The sequence below is a fragment of the Uloborus diversus genome, chromosome 1 (assembly GCF_026930045.1).
Source record: "Uloborus diversus isolate 005 chromosome 1, Udiv.v.3.1, whole genome shotgun sequence".
Classification (NCBI taxonomy): domain Eukaryota; kingdom Metazoa; phylum Arthropoda; class Arachnida; order Araneae; family Uloboridae; genus Uloborus; species Uloborus diversus.
In genome coordinates, this window is record NC_072731.1 from 223710730 (window position 1) to 223722874 (window position 12145).

General features: G+C 33.2%; 1 protein-coding gene across 1 annotated transcript in view; it reads left to right on the forward strand.

The window, feature by feature from the left end:
• Positions 1 to 12145, forward strand: part of LOC129234177 (protein O-linked-mannose beta-1,2-N-acetylglucosaminyltransferase 1-like) — a 128606-nt gene that overhangs the window by 14558 nt on the left and 101903 nt on the right. The gene's annotated exons all lie outside the window — the stretch shown is intronic.

Below are 12145 nucleotides of genomic sequence, written 5' to 3' on the forward strand. Positions count from 1 at the left end.
TGCAAGGCTATGACCGCGCTTTGTTAATGGATCTTAACTGCTGAACCGTGATCCAACAACGTATCTTATATTGTCTTCCTTTCGATGCCATCGAGAAAATGTAAATGAAGCGGGTCTCTTAATTACTTTTATTTCATAGATTTTTTTTAACCCTTACTTTCATTCAAAAGTTCATTCATTGTTGTTCTCGGTTTTTGTTGATAATGTTTTTAGAGAGGATTGTTAAAAATTGTTGCGATTAATATTTTTGTCAAATGGTTTTTTGAAAAATCATTTGATTGGTTTTAATTGTGTTAGAATGTCTGAAAGATAAAAAGCCAAAAGTCTCCTCAAACGTGACAAGGTGAATCTGGTAATGGATCCGTATATCAAGAATTGTACACAATGCCATTCTGGTTTTTGGTGCATGATGGAAAGAATAAACATCTCTGCCTTCTGCTACCGAACAAAAAAATAAGTTAAACCGCTCATGCTCTGAGAATGTGTCAAATTAACTTATGACGGTAAAACCAATATTGACTTGTAAAATTAAATTAAAATGTTTGTTAACTTATAATGATTGAAAAATAACTAGCCGGTATTTTTCAAGTATTAAATTAAAAAAAAAAATCCCCTCTGCAATATCAATCATTTCACTATTGTAAAGAAAACAATTTGCTTCTCCAAAATGAACTTTTTTCCAATGTCTTTATAGATAGTTTAGGACAGCGGTGCTCATCCTTTTTTTACTCGAGAGCCGCAACTGCTACTAAAAAGAACTGCACGGGGCAGAGCACATACGAATTTCAATATGAATTGATAGCATAGAAAAACGCGGAAAAGGAAAGATAACCAATAATTCTTGTTAGCATCACTGCGTGCTTATTTTATCGGCGTGAAGTTTCCATTTGTTTTTTAAACACCAATTTCTGACCATTTGCTTCAAACTTTCAATTTTTTTTCGAAATACCGAATAAAAGTAATCGGTTGTTTTGGAAAGTTACGGAATATATTTTTCGATTCGTAACGTTGTGCATAACAACGGGCTGCATAGATCAGCTTCGCATGCCCCGTATGATTTGTGGGCCGTGGGTTGGACGATTCCATTGGTTTAGAATAACCACATGATTTGGGAAGACTTTACTTTCATTATCTGAAAAAGTTTTTGATTTTTTGATAACAAAGACCTCCATTGACTAACTTCCACTGAATGCATTACAAATGAAAGTCTATTAACGATTCATTCTATAGCTGTAAATGATTTTTGGATTGCTTGCTTATGTTTACGTTTTCTGCGTTGAAACTGTTGACTCTGTTACTCTTGTATCTTAATGTTTTAAATTTTATCATTGAGATTCTTTTTTAATTCAAATTCCAAGTTTTGGTTGGGTATATACGTGTTGCCATTATTCTTTATTCCATTCGAAAGTAATATAAAACTTCCTCCCAGATGTTCAATATAAGTTAAAAGTTTTCTGCATTTTTAGCTCGAATTATAGTAGCAATTTCTATCCAAAATAGGCTGCAGAACATTCTATGGAAAATATCCGCCCATAAAACGCCGGGATATCAACAGCTCGAGGTGGCAAAATTCGCAGATTATAGCTGAAACCAGATTCCCTGAATATTGAGATCTTTTCTGGTGAAGCTAAACGGAAATTGCCTTTCAACGCTGCCAGCGGAATTTTTATACTGCGCAATAAACCGAACAACCGCCTCCGGTAAATAAAAGTAAAGTGAAAGTTGATTTCTTTATTACCGCCTATTATATAGGGCTCGTGTAGGAATATTCCTTAAATGGGGCTTAAATCTCTCGGGGCTGCATCACAGTTGGAATTTTCGATTATTGTTCTATTTTATTGAACTGGCTCTCCGATCGGGTGCTTCGATACCTCAGTTTGCGTAGGCTCAGCTATTGGCAGCACTTGTCTTTTGGGCAAACAATTTTCCTCGTTGCTTTGCGAAAATGAAGTCCATTTTAGTGCTTCTCGTTCTCAGAATAATTGTGTTTGAGGAGAAATCATAAATGTTATGTGATTGATAATCTGCGTTGTGTAAGGAAACGTTTAATATTGTTAAAACGCTTGGATATCAACTGTCCCCCCCCCCCAAGTCTTACATTTATGTCCTCTATCAGAAAAGTAGCAAAGAATACAATGCATTTAAGGAAAACGCTTTAAATATTTTAATTATTATTACTTAAACATTTAACATGATTCGTAGAAATTAAGAATCAGCATAAAAACAATATAGAAGCAGGGGCGTGCACAGAAATTTTAGGGCCCGTCACAAATGACTTTTACAGGCCTCCCCTCCATATTGTTTACCCCAACGTCGCTTCATATATTTCACCCCCCATTTAAAAAATCTCGGACCCGGGCCAACAGGTACCCCTTCGCCCCCCCCCCCCCCCATGCACGCCCTTGGTAGAAGTTATTAATTGAGTTTGGAATTTGAAATGTAAATATGATTTTGACATGAGACTATTTTTGATCAAAAGTCAGCGCCTCTGTCTCGCGTGCAACCATTTGTTCATTTTTGTCACAATGAAACATGATGCATGACTTCGTTTCTACTTTAATTTGATATTCTTTGAGTAGAACAATTTTCTAGAAATCGTGTGAAATTTCGCACGAACTCTCTCCCTCTCTCAGCTTAACTTTTGTTTCGAAGCATCGTGCTATCATTTTCAACCTTTTGTTGTCTCAATCCTTCAATATCGTTGGTATGAATGGCAGAGGGGGGGGGGGGGGAGCAAAGCTCTTCCTTAAAAAAGTTCAATAACATTTGCTTTTCAAGTACAAACGTGAAATTCTTTACGAATTTCGTTCACGAGTCCTCATGACTATGGATAACATGAATATTTGACCTCGGATCATATGCCATTGAAGATCAGAGTAAAATGATTACCATTGAATCGAATAAACTTGGAAGATTATTCGACGCACTGTGCTTTCCAGAACTGTGACGCGGTTCTTTCTGATACATTACGAAACCTCATTAGCGTCAAACCAATTATTGAGCTTAATCCCTGGTAGTACACTGCGCTTCTCATTGTTTCGCTATTTTAGAATTATTGCGTACTCTATAGGTCGTAAACAATCCTTATATATTATTTCTGTAGCCTGTTTTTGGTTTCTACGCCAAATTTCCCTCAATTCTTGATCGATTTCTTTGATTTACGGCTTATTTTATAGCTTATGGTGCTGGCTACTGACGAAAAATAGACCCAAGGTCTGAAAATTGTTCCTTTTAGCCGAAAAACCTGTTTTAAAGAACCAGAATGAGGTTTTCGGTCAAACTTATAACTTTAATTTGCGCTATGACCGACAGAGCTGAGTAGCTTGATCGGCAGAGCGTTCTCTTCGTAACCAGGAGATTACGTGTTCGGGCCCACGTCCGAACAATCTGCAACAAAAAAATTAGAGAAACATCGCGCATTACATGAACGCTGAATTAAATGAATAACAACTATGAGGGAATAGAATAAATGAGAAGGAAATGCTCCTTGCTGATATGAAAACATTCAGCGATTTTGTGCTAAATTACTTTGAAATTGCACGTGTTTTTTTTTTTTTTTTTTTTGAAGCTTTGGCTCTGGAAAGAAAATTAAAGCATATTGTAAGCGAAAATATAAGTAACAGGTTTAAGATTTCAGACTACAATAGAATTGTTTTTTGTTCAGAAAAAAAATAATAAATCGTATATTGAAATATATATTCTTCTAATGAGTTTTTGACTCTTTGTACAAATAAATAAAATACTACCTCAATTTGAAGGGTAAAATATATATTTTTTCTTCTTTTTGCTAAAAAACAAATAGCTTATCACAATTTTACTACATTCGAAAGCATAGTTCAATTTATTTTGTATTTTAACCGTGCTGTTAAATGATGAACACGTGCTGCCATCTAAGTTATAACGGTTTAAGCAGCCTGCGATAACAAATTGTAAAAATTTTCAAAAATAAAAACATTTTTCTTCAATATCTTATATTATATATTAATCCCCTCTCATTTTAAAACTTATCAGACTGGCCAATGACGAAAAAAAGACTTACGGTCGAAAATTCAAGTTTTGAAATCGCCTCTTGCTGTTTCAAAACCTTGATGCTGCCTGTAGTTCTTATGCATTTTTTAAAGCAAAGTTCTAATGCAGTTTTAAATTTTTTACGTCGCTTTCGGCAAAAAAAAAGTCTGTGTGTGTGTTTATATTTTAATAAAGCTTAACAGCACTGGACTTAGTTGTTCAGTTTAATTGATAAGTTTTTTTCGGTAGAGCGTTCGGCTATAAACTATCTGAACTTCGGGCAAGCTTGGGCTGTCCGACATAATATCAAATTTATATTAGTATTACGCATTACATGTGCTCATAACATACACACCTAATAAAATAAATGCAGTGGGAATGCTACTTGGTGTTTCGACTCCTTTATGCAGGCTACAGTTATCATTCGGATAAGTTGATTGTTAATCGAACTGTGTTCTTTGACTACATCCAGACCACTCAACATAATGTAAGCATAAAAAAGTATTAGATTTACTTAAAGAAATCCTTTTTGTGCAGAAAAACATTTTTATTGTATGCTAAAATGTAGATGTTTCTAATAGCAGTGTTCGACCTTTTGTACAAATGAAAAAATACTACGCAAGATTAAAACTACGAGTTTCACGCAGTAAACCTTTAATTTTTTATTCGCGCGAATACGATATAAAGCATTAAAAGTATTATCAACTTCATTAGCAAGAAATTATTTTCTACTCCTCTGCTTTCTGCTGAAAAAAAAATACATTTTGTCTACGTTCGAAAAATTACACTTAAGAACGGACTCAGTTCAACTGGTTTTGGTTTTGAATTTTAAGTGTTCGATTAAAAGAGAAACATGTGAGGGCATTTAAGCCGTAACGGTTAAAGCAACCTTCTATGTGAAATAGTTCAATATTCAAAGATAAAAACACTTATTTTCAATCAAATTTATTACTTCTCTAGAATGTTTGTTTCAATCGTTACGTGAGATCTTCGTCATTCTTTAATCAAATGCCATGCTTTGCGAATAATTTTAAATCGTATCATGCTGGTTAATGACAAAACACAGATGCATGATCTTATTATTATTATTTTTTTTTTTTTTTTTGGCAAAAAGCTTTTTTGCTGTTTTTTACTACGCATTCCTTCAATGAATAGCTTTCGAAAAGGAAGGCGCATTTGCTAGGTTTGTTGGGGTGTCGGGCTGTTAGTCAGAATGGCGCCAATTCGAATACGTGCCAATAAATATCTCTTTAATGTTTCTTCTTTTCCCGTCAGATGCTGACATGTGCAGGACTGTATTTGCCACAACCTGTTTTTTCACATGCACAATTATTGCTTTTTCACGAGTCACCACTCAGCCACACTTTTAATGACATTTATGTTTGCATTGAAAATATGTACGATTAAAAGGGGAGCTATGATCAAATTATCACAACGTTGTATTTAACGAGGTTTTGTTACTGATGTCTTTAAATTACATGCCTTCTCTTCTGCGCTTACTTTTTTTTCGGTTCTTCGTCATAATGTTCTTCCTTTGAAATTCTTAAAGAGCGAAATGCCTTATGAAACGATTTGAAGCACAGTGCGGAGTTCCGCACGGGTCGACTAGTTTACTTTTTTAATTAAAATTAGTTTTAAAAAAGCATTAATAAACTGCATTGTTAAAAAGCAACAGGAATGCATGAACTGTTTTGCAGTGGATGATTACAAAATCGTAGTCGTGGTAGTAAGAAATTTCTTCGTTGGTCGATGTATTTGAAAATTGTTAAGTAGTTCTGAATGTTTGTGTTGGAAATGCAAAAAATGAAATCGAGTCTATAACTTTTTAGTTTCATGTGGAAATTCAAAAGTTACACTCGATTTCCTTAAGGGGATCTGGATAAATTGTGTTTAAATGACAAGGGGGAGGGGGACTCCTTCGGTGACCATTTATATTTTTTTCTGAAAACGGGATATTTTCCAATTTTAGACATGTGTACGTGCACATTAAGTGGGAAAAAATGACCCGCCCCCCTTTTTTTTGTCTAGCTTATGACAAGCAAAAACGGAATTCGATGACTTTAATCACAAATTTATAGCTAACTTTCCTTAGTATGAGTTAGCAACATTTCTACATTTGGAACCAGTTAAATTTAGGGCTAAAATGTCACCACACGCATAATATTAAACTGAAGACTGTTTGACTCACCAAACCACAAAATTTGATGTGGGTCAAACTTATTGTACCTTAATAGTTGTTTTAGGAATGATTTTAAAAAATAAATAAACTAAAATAAAAAAGGAAAGTAAAAAATAAATTTTGTATATTAATCTTAAGTACAACGGCAAATATCTTAACTTGACTGTTGGCACTAGCATAACAGTAGAAAGTTTTCCAAAAAAAAAAAAAAAAAAAGGAAAGAAAGAATAAAAAATTATGTGATTTCGCCTTGCAAATGGTTATCGGGCAGCCAAGAAATTTTTCTATTACACATAAGGAGGACGAAGCAGGGGGGGGGGGGGGGGGGGGGCGAAAGAAATCTGAATGTTTTGTGTGTCCTTTTTGTAAAAAAAATAATAAGACAAAAAAATAAATTAAAGCTCTTTGTCAGATTTCGCTGCTTTCTCCACATCACGAGACACATTGTAAAATAAACAATTTTACAGGGGTCAGAAGGGCATCGTAAAATTGAAAAAATATAGTCGGGTTAGACTGGGACATCCAGCAACCTCCCAGTTAATCGGGATGGTCGGTAAATGCCACGGCCCGAAAAAGCAAATGTCGCGAATTGTCCAGTTCACCCAAATTTTGATGAAAAAATTCTGAAAAATGGGTCAAATGTATTTTGCACAGGGCGTTACAAAAAGAGAATTAAGCAAAATAAAGACTTGCAAAAAAGGTGAGAAATTTTAACGTTTATCTAGTTTTACTTTCGCACAAAGTCCCTTTCCCTTGCGTTCCGAAAGAAAACTCCCCCTCCCCCCCCCTCCCTTTTTTTGTGGAAGGAGCGTCTCTGATAATCTCTGGGAACATTAAAATTTTGGGGTTCAAGATTTTCTTTCATTCTGCTTATAAATTAGTCTTCTTTCCAGTAAATTTCTAATTGTTTTGTCATTTGGACAATGTTTACGGTACGAAGTGTTTCCCGATCGAATTGTTATTATTGCATTGTTACTGCCACTTTTTAGCCTACTTTCCCAGTAAAAGTCAGAATAAAAAAATTTTGAAAAAAAAAATAGAACCGACTTCAAAATTGCTCTAAAAAGTGAAAAATAATTTTATTCTTTTAACACCATCGATAATACTTTTAAACATAATTTTTGAAGTTGGCGCAAAAACGATCGATAAAATCATTCACAGCCATAACTCAACTACAAGTATAAATTTAACCACGTCCAGTTTCTTCACTACCACATGCATTACGCATTGATGACAGCATATTTGAGTAACGATATAAATGTTTCGTTCCTAAGTTTGGATGATTTTTTGATAAAAATATGAACGAAGCATGGTTACAATGGATTTTTTTTTTTTTTTTGCGCCAACTTCAAAAATTATGTTTAAAAGTATTATCGATATTGTTTAAAGAATAAAATTATTTTTCACTTTTTAGAGCAATTTTGAAGTCGGTTCTGTTTTTTTTTTCAAAATTTTTTTATTTCATTCTTTTTAGTGTAAATGTAGATATTTCAGTAAAAGTAAGAAGTTACCTAGTAAGAAGTGCGGCTCTATATCACTGTATTGCTTTAGAAAAGCCTTTATTCAAAATTATCATTACAATTACTATTAATGTTACAGTTATATGGCACCAAACTTTTATAACAATGAGTTTCATATTGTCGCGTAGATGAAGATAGCGAAGACAATGTGAAAGCCAAATGAAGCGACTACTCGTTAGTCTCAACTCGAGATCTTTATTCAGAACCACGAATGAACGTTACATCTCCTTATATACAACTTGAAAAAGTGCTGGAACTTTCCAGACTTGGAAAGATACAGAAATTAATAGAACATTCGAGAAAATACGGGAAACAGTAGAAACGAAATTTCAGTAAAATTCACTTTGTCCTAGTCGGGATTTGAACCCGGGTCGCTCGTATGGGAGACGAGAATTCTACCACTGAGCCACCGTTATCCATGGATGAAAAGTGCGAACTTCGCTACAATATCATTTTAATCATTTAATAGGGAAATTTACTGTTTTTTGCCCATAACTTTTTTTCTAAAGAACAAATATGGTCAAACAAAGTAATGGGACCTAAGTTGAGCCATCCCCTATACATTAAAAAAAGAATCATCAAAATCGGTTCACTAGGTGAGACGCTATGAGTGGACAAACAAAAAAAAAACATACATACGGTATGAACTGATAACCGCCTCCTTTTTGAAGTCGGTTAAAAAGAAGAAAAAAAGCATGAAAGAAGGCTTAATGCATCTTAAAAATATCCCGAAAAACAAAAAAAACTCAAAAATAAATAAAATAATTAAATAAATATCGAAAAATTAAAAATTGGAAAGTAGGGTATTGAGATGGGGAAAAATGTCTGTCGGTCTGTCTGTCTGTCCCCCCCTAATAACTTTTGAATGAATAGTCCGATTCGAACAAACTTTTTTTTGTTCGAAAGATCTCGGCGAGGACACCTCATTCCCATATTTCACTTTTTGATTTGAACTATTTTTTGTTCAATTTTGAACAGTTCAAAAAAACTTAACATTAGCGCCTACGGGGAAATTCAAGGCAATTCCGAACTGTGAGGCGAATTTGCTTCAAACAAACTTTGTAGGAAAAAGCTTTTGATAAAAAACTGGTATATAAAATATTTTTTTGATTTGAACAATTTTCCGTTCAATTTTGAACTGTTCAAATCCCTTAACATTAGCGCCTACGGGGAAACTGAAAGTCAATGTAGATTCCGTACTTGAAGGCGGATTTACTTCAAACAAATTTTGTTAGAAATAGCTCTTGACGCCAAATTCCAGACTCCGACTCCGATAATTTAGAGGCACCTGACTCCGACTCCGATTACTGTGCCCGACAATTAATTGGACTCCGACTCCCCGACTTCAACTCTAACTTCGTAGCTTTGGCAAAAATTTATGGACAAATGACTAACTCCGATTCTTGGATATCCGACTCCGACTCCTTTATCTCAAAATGGACTCCGACTCCGAATCCGCAGCTATGGTTTTAACTGTGAAATGCTTATTGTTGATATGACTTGTTTTTATTTTCACGCTAAAGTTTAAATTTAGGTATTCAGTTACTGGCGAATAAACATCAAATTATTACATAAAGTCATTTATGTTTCTACATAAGATATGCGCAGACGATTTTTTTTTTTTTTTTTTTTTTTTTGACAAAGAAAATTATTCGGAACTCCAGCGCTCGAATATGCTACCTTGCGGTGATTTATAAAACTGCGAATGCAACTAAAACATTGCCACGTTGAGCTCCACGTGTATCTGTTGACGTAAACGCGGTCAGTTTGTTCTGAGTAACGCATTCAACATGTCTAAGAACGCCTTCAACAACAGAAATTAATTCGTCCCTTAGTAGTATTCTCGAGCTTCTCAAAATAATGTTAGTTTTCCTTATTTATTTCAAAAAAGTATTAAATGGTGGAAGCGTAAACAAGAAAACTCTGGATTAACAAAATTGGATAACGTTATACCAGGTAAAATTTTTTATTGTTTTGTATGAATTTGTAAGAATATGAGTTTTTTTTAATCTTAAATTAATTTAACTAATCATATTTTACAACAGCATTTAGTTGGAATGGACAGTATGCAAAATATTTTCTTGAATTTATTATCGTAGAACAAAATGAAAAATGTTTAACCGAGAAAGAATTTACTTTATTCCTTTTATTCTCAGCTGAAAGGTTTCGCCAAATTTGTTTAGGGTTATAGTTTTGGAATTGTGCGAGCAAAGTAGCCTTGGCGAGATTTCGCGTTTTTAGTTAAACCATTTTTAATTTTTATCATGAGTGGAATAAAATGGTAGTAAGATTACAGAATTCGATAAGTAAAAAGAAATAATGGTCAATCAACTGAAAAGAAAACTACCACCATATATAAACTGTGAGTACACATTTTATTTATTTTGTTCTGAGTGAATTTGAATAAATATCAGTTTTTCAATTCGATGAAGAAAAAAAAACGAACTTAACAACATTGACTGGACACTTTTCCTTAACCTAATTCCACATAAATGATTTAAATAACCTTTGTTACTACAGTATCCTACTGAAATAGAAAGTATGCAAATAAATTTTCTTGAAAATATTTATCGCAGAACAGATTGAAAAATTCAGAAAGAACGTTAAGAATTTGAACAATAAAAAATAAAAGTTCGCCAAAAATCTGTTTATAAGGTTATGGTTTTAAAATTGTGTAAAAGAATAATGTATCTTGACAAGATTTCGCATATCAGGTAAATCATTTCCATGACGAATGAATTAAATGCATGATTTCTTTGGATATCCAATCATATAGTCATAGAAATAAACTATCTAGTGTTAAACGTTACTCTTGACAGTCTGCCACGTATGTGCACTATGTGACAAAAATGTCAACAAATGCCGAAAATGTCACGAAACTGAACTTAATATGTACTAATGTATAGAAAAAACGGTACAAAATGAAAATGCCGTTCGAAGCGAACCAAAAATTTATGAATTTCGAATTCAACATCGTGAAAATGGCTGCTTCAGAACAACTTACTGTGTGTTCTGCATTAATTGTTTACTTTCGTAATACTTTATGGTTTCTAATCTCTTTCTATATGGGTCAGAATAACCAAAAGACTTTGAAAAATCTTTTCAAATGAATAAAGCGAAAAAATCATACATAACAACAAAAATCACAACCCTTTTAGCATTTTCTTCGTTACCACATGCGTTTGTTTTAGTTTTTAATTCCGCCATTAGACAGTGACTGCAGTGCCCCCTATAGTTCGTTGGAGTTGCGAATTTCTTTAAGTTGACATTTTATTGTTTTTTTTTTTTTTTTTTTAGTAATTGCATTAATTAATTTTAAAAAATGTTTTTGGCAACAGGGCAAAAAGAAACGATTTTTTTTTTTTTGATATGATGTATTTATTTTAATGAGCTTATTAATTTTACTTATTAATTTTTCATTTTGAAAGCCATTAAAGATTTTTTTTAATCTAAAAAATTGTATTAGCTGCTTTGTTTAAAAGTTGCTGCTATTTTATTTGTTCGTTTTTTTTTTTTTTTTTTTTTTGATGAGTGAGGAATATTTTATTCCTAGAAATCAGCTTAAAGTATTTTAAAAGTATGTTTGAAAAAATTTGCAATTTTAGCTATTTTTGAGAATATTGATCAGGTACTAGAAAGTAGTATGGGTATACGGGAAAGTAGGCTCGTCTAGTTCTAGACAGAACTTCTTGTTTAAAAAGTAGTGATGCCGACTTCTGTCACCGTGGCAAGTTTTTCATTTATCATCACACTGTAGGCAGATTGTCTAAGACAAGTATCTCACATTATGAAATTTATTTTTTATTGTGTTTCTGTCTTCGTTTCTGTTCTGCAATAATGTCAATAATTCACATAAATGTACACAGAAAAAGTTTTTTATCCTTAAAAATTAAAATGTCTCTTATTTTTCAACAATTTTTTAGTTTTTTATAAATCAAAGACTTTGTTTTCATTGTGTGACAGACTCAGACAGAGCTAGAACATTTAGACGCTCTTGACTAGTACCGCCGTGTTAAGCACAAAAGTCGTATCTGCAGCTGAGCTCAAAATAAGAAACGGCTTTTCAATGTTTTACGCGTATTTGATTCAAGTTCCACTTTTTCAGGATTTTTAAAAGAATATTTCCCATCTACAAATAGCCCCAAAGCATTGTATAGGATAAGTAAAATGAGTTGAGAACCACCTCGTGACAATAAATCAATTTTAATAAAAAGTACAGATATGACTTTTGTGCTTATCACGACAGAGTACTGCTTCTTAAATTGGTCCTTACTAGTTTAAATATTGAAATTCTCCTTTCAACTGCTGTCATAGATACTGAGAGAGTGGCTATGAAGAGCAGAAAATTTGAAATTGACATAAAAATCGTAATTTTAGGAAATATTTGGTAATGTTGTAGGAAAAGGAGTTTGGGATGCCCTTTCGAAACTTTTTCAAC